This window comes from Grammomys surdaster, unplaced genomic scaffold, assembly GCF_004785775.1.
Source record: "Grammomys surdaster isolate TR1022 unplaced genomic scaffold, NIH_TR_1.0 66, whole genome shotgun sequence".
Classification (NCBI taxonomy): domain Eukaryota; kingdom Metazoa; phylum Chordata; class Mammalia; order Rodentia; family Muridae; genus Grammomys; species Grammomys surdaster.
In genome coordinates, this window is record NW_021604568.1 from 13365230 (window position 1) to 13379433 (window position 14204).

The 14204-nt window shown below is 36.8% G+C and overlaps 1 protein-coding gene across 3 annotated transcripts in view; it reads left to right on the forward strand.

The window, feature by feature from the left end:
• Positions 1 to 14204, forward strand: part of Shoc2 (SHOC2 leucine rich repeat scaffold protein) — a 78335-nt gene that overhangs the window by 1469 nt on the left and 62662 nt on the right. The window lies entirely within an intron of this gene.

The window sequence follows — 14204 nt, forward strand, 5'->3', positions numbered from 1 at the left end:
GGCGGCGGGTCAGTCGCGCCCCGGCTGCTCCCGGCTCTCGGCGCCTCCCGGCCGGGACTGCGGGGCTGTCCGGGTCGCGGGGACGCTTGGCGCCGGGCGGGCGGGCCGGCGGGCCGGCGGGCGGGCGGGCGCGGCCGTGGGGCCGTGGGGTGGGGTCTCTGCGCCTCCTCCCCAAAGTCCTCGGCGCTGGGCGGTCTCCTCCGCACGGACCCTGCGGGAAGAGTGGTGGATCGGCGTTGGGTGTGTTGCCGGGTGAAAGGAGTTGTGGCCGCCGAGACCGCCCTGCTAAACACGCCTGATGGCAATCTCCGTGCCGGCTTTGAGGGCTGGAGGAAAAGTAGTGTAACTCCCCGCCCCTAGCTCGGAACGCAGGAGGCTGCAGGGCAAAACGATTTTCCCCCAGCCCCTCGGTATGCATTGTTTTGTACCATCCCCTCCCCCATGCCTAGGTAGAAGAATAAGGACTCCAAAGCCTTAATTCGCCCGCCTCTCCCCCTCTCCTCTCTCAACCCCTGTCCCTCTCAGCAGAGGTTTCTGTTAACTGCAAGTAGGGGTTTACAAACAGGTGGAATGCTTATTTGGGAATCGGAAAGAAGATGCTTTTGGGGTGTGTTTTTTCATCTCATCTCACCTTTACACTTGGGAGATTGGATTTCCTTCCACTGGTTTGTATCATTATGAGAGTGATGAGAAGAAAAGAGGAAACCCTGTTTTGCGACCTATCCCCTCAGATATTTTCGAGGACTCCGGGGAAGTTAAAATCAGCTTGCAAATGTGGACTCTGTGGCACGTTGGTCTCCAGCAGGATGATTAGTCTGGGAGCTTACACCTGTGTAATCTTGTACACTCTTTGTGAATGCCAGAAGTTCAAGCATCTACCCGGAAGGATTGCCGAATCAAAAACTTAGCTGTTACTCAGAATCGAAGGGTAGACTTGTGCAAGCAAGTGTTTTTGTGTTTAAGTCATCAGCACTGGCAAAGATGTTTTATGTTAAAGACCTACATTTGTTAGTACACTCATTGGTACTCAGTCGTCCCTTTTTGGCATGGCCTTTGTAACTGTTCTTTGCTGTGTGTTTGAAGAAACTTAGAGGTTTAGCTATTCACAATTTGTAATATTCAGTAAGTCTACAAATTAAATTACAACTATATTTCAACTCTTCAAATGTTTTTAGTTTTCATAGGAGAGTTAAAGATAAACTACCCAAATACTTAAATCATTCACCACAGTGGAGCTTAGGCTGAATACTTAAGTCTTTCAAGCTTATTAAGACACAAAGTATTTTTATTTTAGTTTGAGTATGCGTTTGCTAGTAAAAGAGACACAAATAAAGGGTTTTGTTTAAGGTTTGTACCTTTCAAAGGATTAAATGTAACATAAAGGTAACATGAAATCACACTGTTGAAATCTCAATTTGGAGTTAGTCTTGACCTCTCTCAGCTAAGTACAGTCCCCCCAGATGCTTGTTTAGTTTCTGAAGAAACTGTATTTGTCACAGTTGGCATTTCATTTATGATAGTCTCAGTGTTTTTCTTTCATTATTCAGAAGTTACTATGAATTGAAAAAATGATATAAAAAGATACATTAGTATTTTGAACCTGGATTACATTTTAGTTTGTTTTTGTAAGGTATCATAATAAGAAATTAGATCAGAACTGTTTTTGGTAATTGTAGCAAATATAGATCATATGTCAGCATGTGAACTTCAAGCCAGTCATAAATTTGAAACATTTTGTATTTAAATAGGAATAGGACAATTATTATTTTTGATGTGCTTGTAGAAATTTATTTAATATATTATCACATTGGGCTGAGGATGTAGCTCAGTGGTAGAGTGTTTACATAACATGTACAATGCCCTGAGTTTGATTTTTTTTCCTAGCCCTGCAATAAATACATAAATAAATAAATAAATAAATAAATAAATAAATAAATAAATGGCTGTTCCTTATGTGACTCAGGACAGTGGCTTTTCCTCTTCCAGATAGTAACTAATTATATTCTCTATGAAATAATCTCAAGATGGCTTCTGACTTGTTGCTGCGATGTGGACTTGTTTATTTTTATGTGTATGAGTTTTGCTTGCATGTGTATATGCAGCACAAACACACTTGACAGAGGCCAGAAGATGTCAGATACCCAGGAACTGGAGTTACAGAGGGTTGTGAGTGGCCGCAGCGTTTGCTGGAAATAAAACTCTGGTCCTCCAGAAGACCAGCCAGTGTTCTTAAACTGCTGAACCATCTTTCCAGCCTCAAATATAATTTTTTTGTCTTCTATTGTCAGTATCAGTTGTGGATAAAATTGGGATTTTTGTGCAAGTAATGAAATTTCAGTCATACTTTTTAAAATTTGCTGAATTATCAATATTTTTTGTATATTATGTTTCTGGAAGAGTCTTGTTTTTAAAGGTAATTCACATATAAAAGTGCTCTTGGCATTTTAGACCAGGACAAGAACTAGACCTCTTGTGTGTAGATGTAAGGGTTTGCGTGTTTGAAGATGGAATGGATGAACTCTGAGATCAGTTGCTATGTCCTTCATGTGTCTTTCATGTATGAAGAAGCATAAAACCTTTGCTTTAACCAAGACAGAATTTAAACCAGAAAACAACCAAATAAGTTCCCTCAGTGAGTTCTGAGGTTTGTAGCTTAGACGTGGTGTAAGACTTCTGGAATTTGTTTACAAAACTATCCAAATTAAGGGAGGGGATTTGGATATTAGGAAGTGTCAGTGCTTATTTTTATTAGACTATTAGTGAGTAAATGTTTTCTTGTAAATGGATTGACATTGGCTGAACAATATGTAAAATGATAACTTGAAATGAGTCCTGTAAATAATTGGGTTGGTAGATAATCTTACTTAATGTTAGCCTTACTATCTTCTGTGTATTAGACATTTTGTATTATACAGCTTATAACTTAAGGCTAATGAACAAAGCATGAACATAGCCGTCTGCTAGTTTTACATTTCTCTTAACTGCTAAGCATTCATAAGCATGCTACACTGCATCAAAGTTGTGCCCTGTAGGTCTTTTTACAAGTATTTTCTCTTAATGAACTAAATCCCAATATTCTTACCTACTTGTCTAAACTTGACTTTTAAAATTTGTAGTTTCATAAGTTACAAGTGTGCTTGAACTTGGCATGTTGCATAGTATCTGAAATGTGCTTGTTAATCAGTACAGGCTGGAGAAAACATTTGTTAAGTCTGAAAAAAAAGTGTTCTAAAATAGGTACTGATTTTAAAGTAAAATAGTTTTTATTCAATGTATTCTCCTTGTCCTCAACTTTTGAGCAAGGCATTGTTAGTTCAGTGAAGCAAAGTTGGAACACATAAAAAGAATATTATAATTACAAAGTGGTCTTAAGCTTTTGAGATGATAACGTGTGTTTCTTGAGTAAGTATGTAGTTCTCATTGTCAAGATTGAAAGAGAACTAATTAGATTTCATACTATCTCATTACAACTTAAGGACAGTCAGAAATGATAACAAAGAGAAGTGCATTCTGTAAAAATAAGGGTTCTTCTCTAGGGAGGAATCAGCACACTGCTTGTATCTAAACTATAGCTAAAGGGTGAAATCAGCCCATTTAGTATACCCGAGAGATTTATGAATTGTTTTTGTGACATCTTTATGACACTATGAATTCCTAATGTTTCAATATATTACTTACTCTCCATTGCTATCCAGAAGGTCTGCCATTTTAATTACATAATTTTATAGCTGATAAATTTTTTATTTGGGTCTGGGGAGATGGCACAACTGTATGTAGCCCAAGTTAGCCTCAAATTCTGAAGTAACAGGCTGGTCTGCAACTCAACCCTTCTGCCTCAGCTTCTGGAGTGCTGGGATTTGTAGGGTGAGCTATACTATGCCTTCTTTAAATTTTTTTTCAATGTTGTAGAAGTAATGATTAAATGGCATGTTCTGATACAAGAAGTTCCTAGAATTTGAAATTAGATTTGTCTCAGGTTTCCCAGTTTGTATTTCTTGTCCACTTTGCTTTCAAGCCTTTCTAGCAGTGCAATCTTTAACTTTTCTGTTATAGTAGATAGTTCTTAATTATAATGCAGATTATAATTTGAACATGTCCTACTTGTCTTGGGTGCTGATGCACAGGTAAATAGTCCTTGTTTCCTGCTTTCCTTAAATTATGGTTTGTTGCATGAATTGGAAAAGCCACACTTGCACAATGTGACAAGTGCCGTGACAGCTGAATCATGGCAGACTTGGCTGAGTTCAGACTGAGACTGAGACTGTGTGACCGGCAGTGCTCACTGGAGGATATGCCCTGTGTGTGGTAGTTGAAGGTAGAAAAGAGCATGGGTTAGATATCAGGTCCAGTTTGAGAATTAGGACTAGTTGTTTGGATTCCAGTAATGTCTTTAAATCCTTAGAATTTATTTGAGGCGTGTGTGGGTACAGGCAGATGGATGTCACAATGAAGTGCATGTGAGAAGGTCTGAGGGGTACCTGCTAGAGTTGCTTCTCTCCTTGCACTGTACGGGTTCCTGGATGGAACCTGCCTTACCCCACCAAACATGTCTTTGGTATACCATCCAAGATTTTAAGCCTTACAGTAGATTTTCATTAAAGTTTATATTTTGGTGGTTATTTCTTTTTTCTTCTCTCTTTTTTTTTCTTTTTTTGTTTTTTCGAGACAGGGTTTCTCTGTTTAGTCCTGGCTGTCTTGAAACTCACTCTGTAGACCAGGCTGGCCTCGAACTCAGAAATCCACCTGCCTCTGCCTCCCAAGTGCTGGGATTAGAGGCGTGTGCCACCACCGCCCGGCCGGTGGTTATTTCTTATGTACCTAATTCAGTTTGGGCCTTGGACTATAGTGTAGACCTGTATTAATGTTAAGGGGTACTTAAATTACTACTTAAAACATTTACCTAACTAAATTTGTGATTAATATTTTATTTTAAATACAAAGAGAACATATCAGCCTAGTATGTGATAATTTTGAGGCTTACTGATGATGTTCTTTAAACATTTATATTTAAACATTGTTTTCTTTTAGGCAGTACATAAAGAATGATATTTATATACTTAGAACATGGTTAAATTTATTATGTAAATATTCCTTCTGAGTATTATAAAAACCTTATTTTTATATTTGGTGGCTAGTTCTAATTTTTTTGGCGACTTTGAGTCTGTGGTCAGCAGTGAGATGTGATGGAGAGCTTTGTACACTTTTACTGTTTGAACTTGAGGACTGAGTGATTTCCTTATTGTCTGAGATAGCTCTCCTTAGGTCCTATATACTGCCCTGGAATCAGCCGTCCCCCACCCCACCCCATCCCTGTCCTGGGATTATAAGCCTGTGCTACCACATCTAGTTAAGTTTTTATACAGTCTTCCCTCCTCCTCCTTTTCCTCATCCTTCAGTCAAGTAACTTTTTTATAGTATTCTTTCCTTCTTTTTCTTTTCTCTCTCTCTTCCTTCGTTCCTTCCTCCTTCCTTCCTTCCTTCCCTCCCTCCCTCTCTCCCTCTCTCTCTCTCTCTCTTTCTTTCTTTCTTTCTTTCTTTCTTTCTTTCTTTCTTTCTTTCTCTTTTCTTTCCTTCTTTGGCTTTTTACAACAGGGTTTCTCTGTGTAGTCCTGTTTTTGAACTTATTCCATAGACCAGGCTGGCTTTAAACCTAGAGATCCACCTACCTTTGCTTCTCTAGTGTTTCAAATAAAGGCTTGCACCACCACTGTCTCGTTCAGTATTATTTCTTGGAGGGTATAGAGAGACTTGCAGAAATTTTAGGTATTTTTTTTTAATATCTTATGCATTTCAAAGTTATTAGGGAAACTAGAAATTTCTGATATTATATGCTTACCCCTCTTATGCCTCCCTCCCCTTTCTGGGATGAACTTGAGGCCTTAGTTGATATGTCATTTGGAAGATTTTGATCTCCTGAGTTAAAGAATCTGTATTTTCTCTTTTGTAACATTCATCACTTTTGAAATGATTTGCTTAACGTCTTTTTGCTGAAATATAAGATTTATGTTGAGCACTCACCGTTTGTCTTTATTGTTATTCAATGTATTAACACAGTGTTTTGACCTTGTAGCCTTTTAGTAGAAAATTACTTTTAAGTTATTAATAATGCAGAGCCCCAGACAGACTGAATAGGCCATTAAAAGGACAAAGAGTTTTGCACATTCTTGTTCTCAAATACACAATTTCTAAATCCTTACAACCCCTCAAACCTTAATTTAGGCCTTTTTTGCTCTCATATAATATACAATTAAAATAAATACCAAATGGTAAAAAGGCTGAAATTAATTCCTATAGGCTGTGAGAGAGTTGACAATAAGAGCCTGGGAAACTACTTGTAAACCAGTTGGAAGCTGGGTGTGGTAGCTGCAGTCCCAACAATTGTCTTGAGTTCCAGGCCAGTCTGTGCTTTAGAGACCCTGTCTCAAAACAAGTAGAAATGACAGTTGGAAGACATTTTTAAAACGATAGTATTTTATAGTAGCTTAATTTGTAAGCATTTGTAAGCATCTTTCAAGGTACCATTTGTTTTATACATAGAATAATCCAAGGATAGTCAAATTCTATAGAGAAGTCAACTGATATAATTTGTTAAAGATTACAAAATGTTTATTTCCGAAAGATTTCCAACCTGAATGATATGGTTTAAAGCTCCCAGTGTTAAGCTGTTGTTATCAGCAAAGTTTGCTTACGGTGGTGAAACATGACAGGTATCAAGGAGCAGTTAGTGGACAGAGTGAATGGAAACATTATCTGGAAGTATTGGAATAGTACAATAACATATTACTACCAGAACATTTTCAAAGGTGGAATTTTATATTTAACCTCTAGTTGTTTGGTTAGCTGTGCTATATGTGTGAAACTTTGTAGCATGCTTTTCTTGATCAGTGTTGTTTGAAAATGTAACCTGTTACAGTGACAAAGTGGCCAAAGTATTTGTTGTCACAGCTTTTTTTGTTTACTGGGAGTGAGCTTTATTTCTCTTGTCTTCTTTCAGTTATCTGGATTGGGAAATTTAGGTTCAGTATTTCAATTATTTCTTTACCAAAATTTAGAGCTGTATAAGAGATTGGAGAGAGTATTTAATTGTGAAGCTTTAGTTTGTATATATTTGGGATAGAGGGTTTAACATTTCACTTGGAGCCTTTATGTCTAGTTCAAATATTTGCATTTATATCTCAATAATAATAAAGTATCTTAAATTCTGTGACTATATATGTGTAGGCAGAAGAAAAGTTACTTTTTGTTGTTATGACAATACTGGCTTATCTCTGTTTTAATCCTAGTTCTGAGTTCATAGAAGTGATATGCTTATATACTAGGCAGCTTGAAATAGTAAAATTTATGATTTAACCTTGAAGACATTTATTTCTTTGCTTTGGGAGTAGTGTTTTGAAAAATTCTTAATACTAGAAATATGGCCTCAATTCAGAACACCCACTGAGCAACAGTGGAGCTTAGCATACTAAGTGATTTGTAGTGCTGCAGTATTTTAAAGTTCTCATCTTTCTGTTACATAATAGTATAGCTTATAGTAGAGCATGCAGAACATGGGATAACAACAAAGTATATAATAATCCAAGACTATGTAAGACTATCAGGTTTTGTTTTTGAATACTAAAGACCTAAAAATGATCAGATATGAGCAGTGAAAGTTTGCAAAAAATTGGATGGCAGATGTTTTATGTATGAAATATAAAAATTATTTTGGGGCTTGAGAAAAAGTTACTTTTCAAAAATAGGGTCACTATTTTCAAAACAGTTTTACTTTTTTTTTTGCTAAGCCAGGTGCAGTGGTTTATGCCTTATTGCCAGCACTTGGAAGGTGAATCGGAGAAGTCTGGAAGTCCAGTGTCATCCTTGGTGTCATAGTAAATTCAATGCCAGTGGGCCCTGTCTCAAAATTTTCTTTCTTTCTTTTTTTTTTCAACCAAGGTAATTTTGGTAACTGCAGTGTAAATATTTTCACAGTGCTGTGTACAGTACTTAAAAAGTTCAGTGAGCAATTTTCATTTTACCTTAACTTTAAAAAAGTATTTGTATGTGGCATGTGCTTGTGAGCATGTATATCTGTACAGAGACCTGAGGGTGAAGTCAGGTGGTTTTCCTCTCGCTCTCTACCTTATAGTTTGAGATAGCATCTCTCACTGAGTCTGGAACCTAGCAGAATTGTATGGTTCTGTTTAACGTGTTAAATTATAAAGTTTGTAAAATATCTGCTGCCTTTAAAGTATTTTGATTATCTTTAGATGAGAGAAATTCCTCTTAACCTTGTTAAGTTAGTCCTGGCTGTTGGATGTTTCTTTTGATCTTACATGAGTGGTTTTGCTTTGCAATATTTGGAAATACACAAATATTTTCCAAGTCTAAAAGATGTCATGTATGTTAATATTAATCACTGGGGTGGAGAAAACTCAGCAGTTAAGAGCACACTGGCTGCTGTTGCTGCAGACTGGGGATTGGTTCCCAGCTTCCACATGATAGTTCACAGCCATCTTTAACTCCAGTGCCAAGGGATCCTACACCCTTTTCTGACTTGTGGGTGCCAGGCATGTAAAGTCTCAAAAGTGTACTATATAAATGACTGAAAGGCCATTTGTTTTATAACCATGGCACATTACCTATAAGTTATGTACTTTGAAGACCATATGCTTTGACCTTGTTATTTATGGTACTTAATGTTTTTGGGAGGAATTAACACAGTCATTGACAAAGTGAAGGACCGTGGGGTTATGCATATATAAATGAACACTAAATATAATTTAATAGCTTAAAAGTACTGAAAGATCTATTAGCTATTAGAGTGACCTTAACATGTAAAACAAAATAGTAATTACATTTATTTCTCTTGTTTTACATTCATCTACCCTCTGAGTTCTTGGCTGGTCTATGAATTAAATTGACATAGTCAGATTAACAAGAAAAAAAACCCCAAATTTAATTACATGTTAAAACAGGTATCTTACAAAATACAAAGACCAGATGATTAAAGACATAGCACTTTTATATGTGTAATGTATGTAGAATGTAGAAGGGGAAAGAAGCTGTGGGTTTCTGGAGGTGGTAGGGATTTGTGTTACAGGTATGTGAATGGAGGGGTTGTATAGCAGTAATGACAGCCTTGTTAATAAATAAAGTCAGGTACTAGTAATATGAGAAAGGGCTTGGTCTTTAACTCAGTGCTCAAAGGCTTGTTCAGCATGCACAAAGCAATTAGTTCAGTCTCCAGCACTCCAAATAAACAAGAGCATCTCTTCCTGATACTGATGACTTGTCAGTCCTCAGAGTGATCTGATGAAAATATGCCAGTGTAAATTTATTTTGGGTGGCAAACACTGGCCTCCAAAAGTTATGTCTGGGTCATGTGTTCTGAGCCCTATTGATAACCGATATTTTAAACTTACTTCCAGTTCATACAGGGAAATTTTGGCAATACTTAGACTGTCTTGGCAAGAAAGACAGTTTAAACAGTATTTATAAGTAAATCTTTTTTATAGTGCTTCTTTGGTATAAAGACTTTTTAGATAATGTTTGATTAAAGTATCTGATGTTGAGACTCTGCTGGGGAACTTTGCAATTTATGTATGTGGTAAATTAGCTGTGCAGGAGAGCTGTAGTCCCAGTTAAGGTTTATGTTGTGGGTTGTTAAATAGGAGTTTTCAGCTTTTTGTTTTAAATCTGTGTGTCTGCAATCTAAGTTAATATATAAAGTAATGCATATTTCCTGGAAAAACTTCCATGTATTTATAGCAATATGAAATAAATCAGTCCTGTCTCTACATCTGCCTAACTATTAGTATTTTAACAAGGAATGGGGGAAAAGTAAATTTGAAGGTAATGTATGTGTGTGTGTGTGTGTGTGTGTGTGTGTATATATATGTATATATGTACTCTTGACATGATTCTAATTCATATGGACATGTAGAGGAAACATTCACGGGCAGGAATTTTTTTAAACCCCTATGAGATGAATCCTATCTCAGATTCACTTAGCTGTGTAAAGAAGCATTCCTTCATGTCTCTTGATAGCAGTGGTGCCTTTTAAAGCATACTACGATTATCACTTATTTTCTTGTTCTTTGGACTACTACTTTGGCTATCTGATTTCAAAGATTCTTTTCTTAAACTCTTTAACTTGAAAAATAGTTCTGTGTCATTTGGAATTAAGAATTGTTTATTTTTATCCTTAAGTTATTTAAAAGAATTTTCAGATCTTCATAAACAGTGACAAAAAACTACACCTGCCTTCTTGCCATGTTTCACATATAAAAATCTGAAAGAGTTTGATTTAAGTAGCCTATAGAAAAACATTATATAAGAAATAAGGGTTTGTGTTGTTTATTCAACCACAAATGTTTATTTATATATGCATATTCCAAGTAAATCTGTATCTCGTGTTATGAAGTGCTTCATATGAAAATGCTTCCTTGTGTAAGGAGTGAGGTGCCTAGTGTGGTATATAAAACATAGCAAAGCCAGGTGTGGTGGTGCACACTATGGTACATTTCTGTAATCCTAACACTTTAGCGATTGAGGGAACAGGATCATGAATAACATAGCCTGCCAGGGTTACATAGCAAATTCCAAGTTATCTTGAGATATATAAAAGGCCGTATTCTAAAAGACCCACACAGAAAATTGCTACCATCACCACCACCAATCACAAAGCTTCAGCTAAATACTATGTCTTACTAGATACAACCACTGTAAGTAGTGCTGTGACTCCTGGGGTATAACTGAAAAGATAGGTTGGTTCTTACTGACTCATTACTTATGTGAGAAGGGTAATACAAGGCGCTCAGTGTCCTGACAGTGGGTAGTTATTGTTGTTATTGTCATCATTATTTTATTAGTGTTTGAGAAAAGGTCTCACTAGGTAGTCCTGGCTGTCTTGGAACTCAATAGAAGATAATGACAGAAAGGATGGAAAGGCTTTTCAATAATTAGAGTTTGCTTAGTGAAGAACTGTATATATTTCTATCAGAAGAGATAGCTTGTACAAAGTATTAGTTACACGAAATGGTAAGCCCCAGTGTGGTCTGTAAAAGCCGGCTCATGTGACCAGTGTCAAGTGGGAAATACTAGGGTTGTGGCAGAAGCAAGCAGGGGCCAGATCATAAAAGGATTACAAATTACTGCTGAATTTCTCAGATTTATCTTGAGGGCTGTCTCTAATTGTTTTACTTTGCAGTGACCTGTTAGGTTTGAGTGTTTGAAAGAGCACTAATTACAGTGATTATGTTACGAACTGAGTGGGGGTGGACATGGTGAGGCAGGTAAGAAAGCCATTATAGGAGAGAAATGCCTATACTTCATTGTGAGTAGGATTAGAGTCTATATTATGGGCACTGGCTTTGGGAATACGTAGAGGTGGATGAAGTCAGAAGTTTTTGGAGAAGAAGGAGTAGGATTTGGTAATGGTGGAGATGAGGGAATTGAAGGAGAGAAGAAATCATGATGGTCAGGATTCCTGGCTACCTCCTACCTTTTTTGGAGGGTGGTTGTGGGGATTGATTTCTGTTTAAATGTTCTCTCTCAGGAAGACTTTCCTGATCCTCTACCTTGAGGCCTCTGTCGATTGCCTTCTCTTTATGTTTATGGATGTATTGTTGCATTGCTTTACCTGCTTGTCTGTAAGTGTATAGGCAAGCACTGTGCATTGAACTCAACCATAATATGTAAAGAATCATCCAATAAATATTAGCTGAATGAAGATTGTCTTAGTTTGGGCTTTTTTGCTGTGAAGAGACCACAGGCACAACAATTCTTATAAGGAAAAACATTTAATTGGGGCTGTTTGGAGGTTCAGTCCATTATCATCATGGTGAGAAGCATGGCAGTGTGCAGGGAGAGTGGTGCTGGAGGAGCTGAGGATTTACACCTTGATCCACAGGGAGCAGGAGAGTGCCCCACCCCCACAGTGACACACTTCCTCTAACAAGGCCACACTTACTCCAACAAGGTCATATCCCTTAATAGTGCTACTCCTTATGGACCAACTATTCAAACACTAGAGTGTATTCGGGCCATACCTATTCAAATTACCACAAAGGTATAATTGTTGATTAAAAATTTAATGTTTAAATTGTCTTCTAAACTGTTAATATCTCCAAACATATTTGTCCATGTATGAATTAGAACATTTTTTTTGACTTTTGAACACTACTTGTAGAAACAATGTGTATAATTGACTTGAAGTATTAGATAAATTATTTAATAAAATTCCTATAGACTTTATTATATTGACTTTTATCATATATTCAGGTTTTCTAAGTTTTATTTGGTTTTCTTTGTCGATTTAAAAATCAACATTCACAACCTTCAGACTGTAACTTAAGAATAAAGCTTTATCTGTTTCTGTTCTAGCTCCCAAATAATTGAGACAAAGACATTAAGCTTATTAATAACTGTAAGGCTAGGCTGGGCAAGTTCTGAGCTACTCTAACCCCCTAAGACTGTTAATACCAGACAAATGTCCTGGACTTGCCAGTCTGGTTTTGCCTGGCTCCCTCTGGCCCCTGTGTGTTCTCACGTCTACTCTCTCATCTCAACCTCATGGTGACTCCTCCTGCTGGTCTCCCCATGTGTTCACTCTACCTCTTTTTCTCATGCTCTTTTTTTCTACTTCTCTCTCTGAGACCCCTGGCTGGGATCAGAAGTCCAGCCTTCTGATTTCCTCTGCCCAGCTAATTGGCTGATGAGCCCTTTATTGACCAATCAGAAAGTGATGGAGAAGAATGTTTACAAACCACTGAGACAGGTGATGCTTCATAAAAATAAAATACCAGAGTCCTGGCCTTCACTTAACTCTTTGCCAGTAAAGAAACTAGCATTTGAATAATATAAGGATAGTCTTTACACAGGAAATAAAAACATTATTCCCAACACAGCTGGTATTGGATAATTTGTTGTTTCGAAATTTAAAAAGGAGTGTTGATCATTGTAATATATTTAACAAATGTTCATATAGAGATAAAAGCAAAATCATCCTTAATTAAAGGATACTATCACTAACATTTGATTGGTGTTTTCTACACTTAAAATTTCACATATATTTATGAATGACTAAAACAGAAATCCCAAATGAGAATGCTTACCTGTATGCAGGACAGAGTAGTAACCTTTCATGCAAAGAATCCTGATACACATTTTGCAAGAAAGTAGGGCAATATAAATGAAGTCCTTCGGGCTGTAGAGGCGGCTCAGTAGTTGACAGTACTTGTTGCTTTTCAGAGCATCCAAATTCACTTCTCAGCATCCTTGACAGTCAGTTCACAGCTGTTGGAACTCCAGTTCTAGAGGTTCTGAGACCTTCATCTGGCCTCTGCAGGCACCCGCACATCTATGGCATACAGTCATGCAGACATATAAATTGAAAAAAAAAAAAACTAAAAGGAAAACTAAGGGGATCTAACTTTCAGTTCTGATAGGAAACCAGGCACATTACATAGACATGCATCAACACAGAAAACCTGTGTGACGTAGGTGAGTCAGAGACCACACAGGATAGCTTTTTGTGTCAGTTGGTTGTTGTCATTGAGAGATATGGACCCTAATGAAAAGAAAGAGTCTAGGTTTTTATATAAAGCTCTCTGATTAAGCTGTGGTGATTTCAGGAAAATTAAAACTATATTATATGTTAAGCAGAATGTAGCTATTAGGCATATTTTCTCTGAATATTGCAAAAGTAGGAGAATGAAAAGATCTGCTCATTAATAATGTAGATTAAAATAGCATTTTATCAGGTTGATGATGGTAAATAATTTGAAAGGCTGGGAGTATAAATTAATGGGACACTTTTAAGAAAGAGAAAATATCACCTATAAAATTTTTTTAAAAATGCATATTGGTTCTTAACTCAACTTTCAGCCATGTACCTTATAGTTTGGATGGGGGCAGGTTTATGGCCAGTGATGGCTTTACCTGTCCTGGTAAAAAAATTTTTTTTTAATATAAATGAAGAAAGTAACTAGAAACAGCCTATACATGGTTTGATAAAGGGATAAATTGATATATATATATATATATATATATATATATGTATATGGAAATGGGTCTAGAATTTACTGCTTATCATTCACATGTGAAATTCTAATGTGTTATACATTTATACTGTGTATGATATAGACATTATATGATATTATATAATATTCCAGTGGATTGTACTGTGTATTAATATCTTAAATTTCCAGTGTTTTGTTATTTTT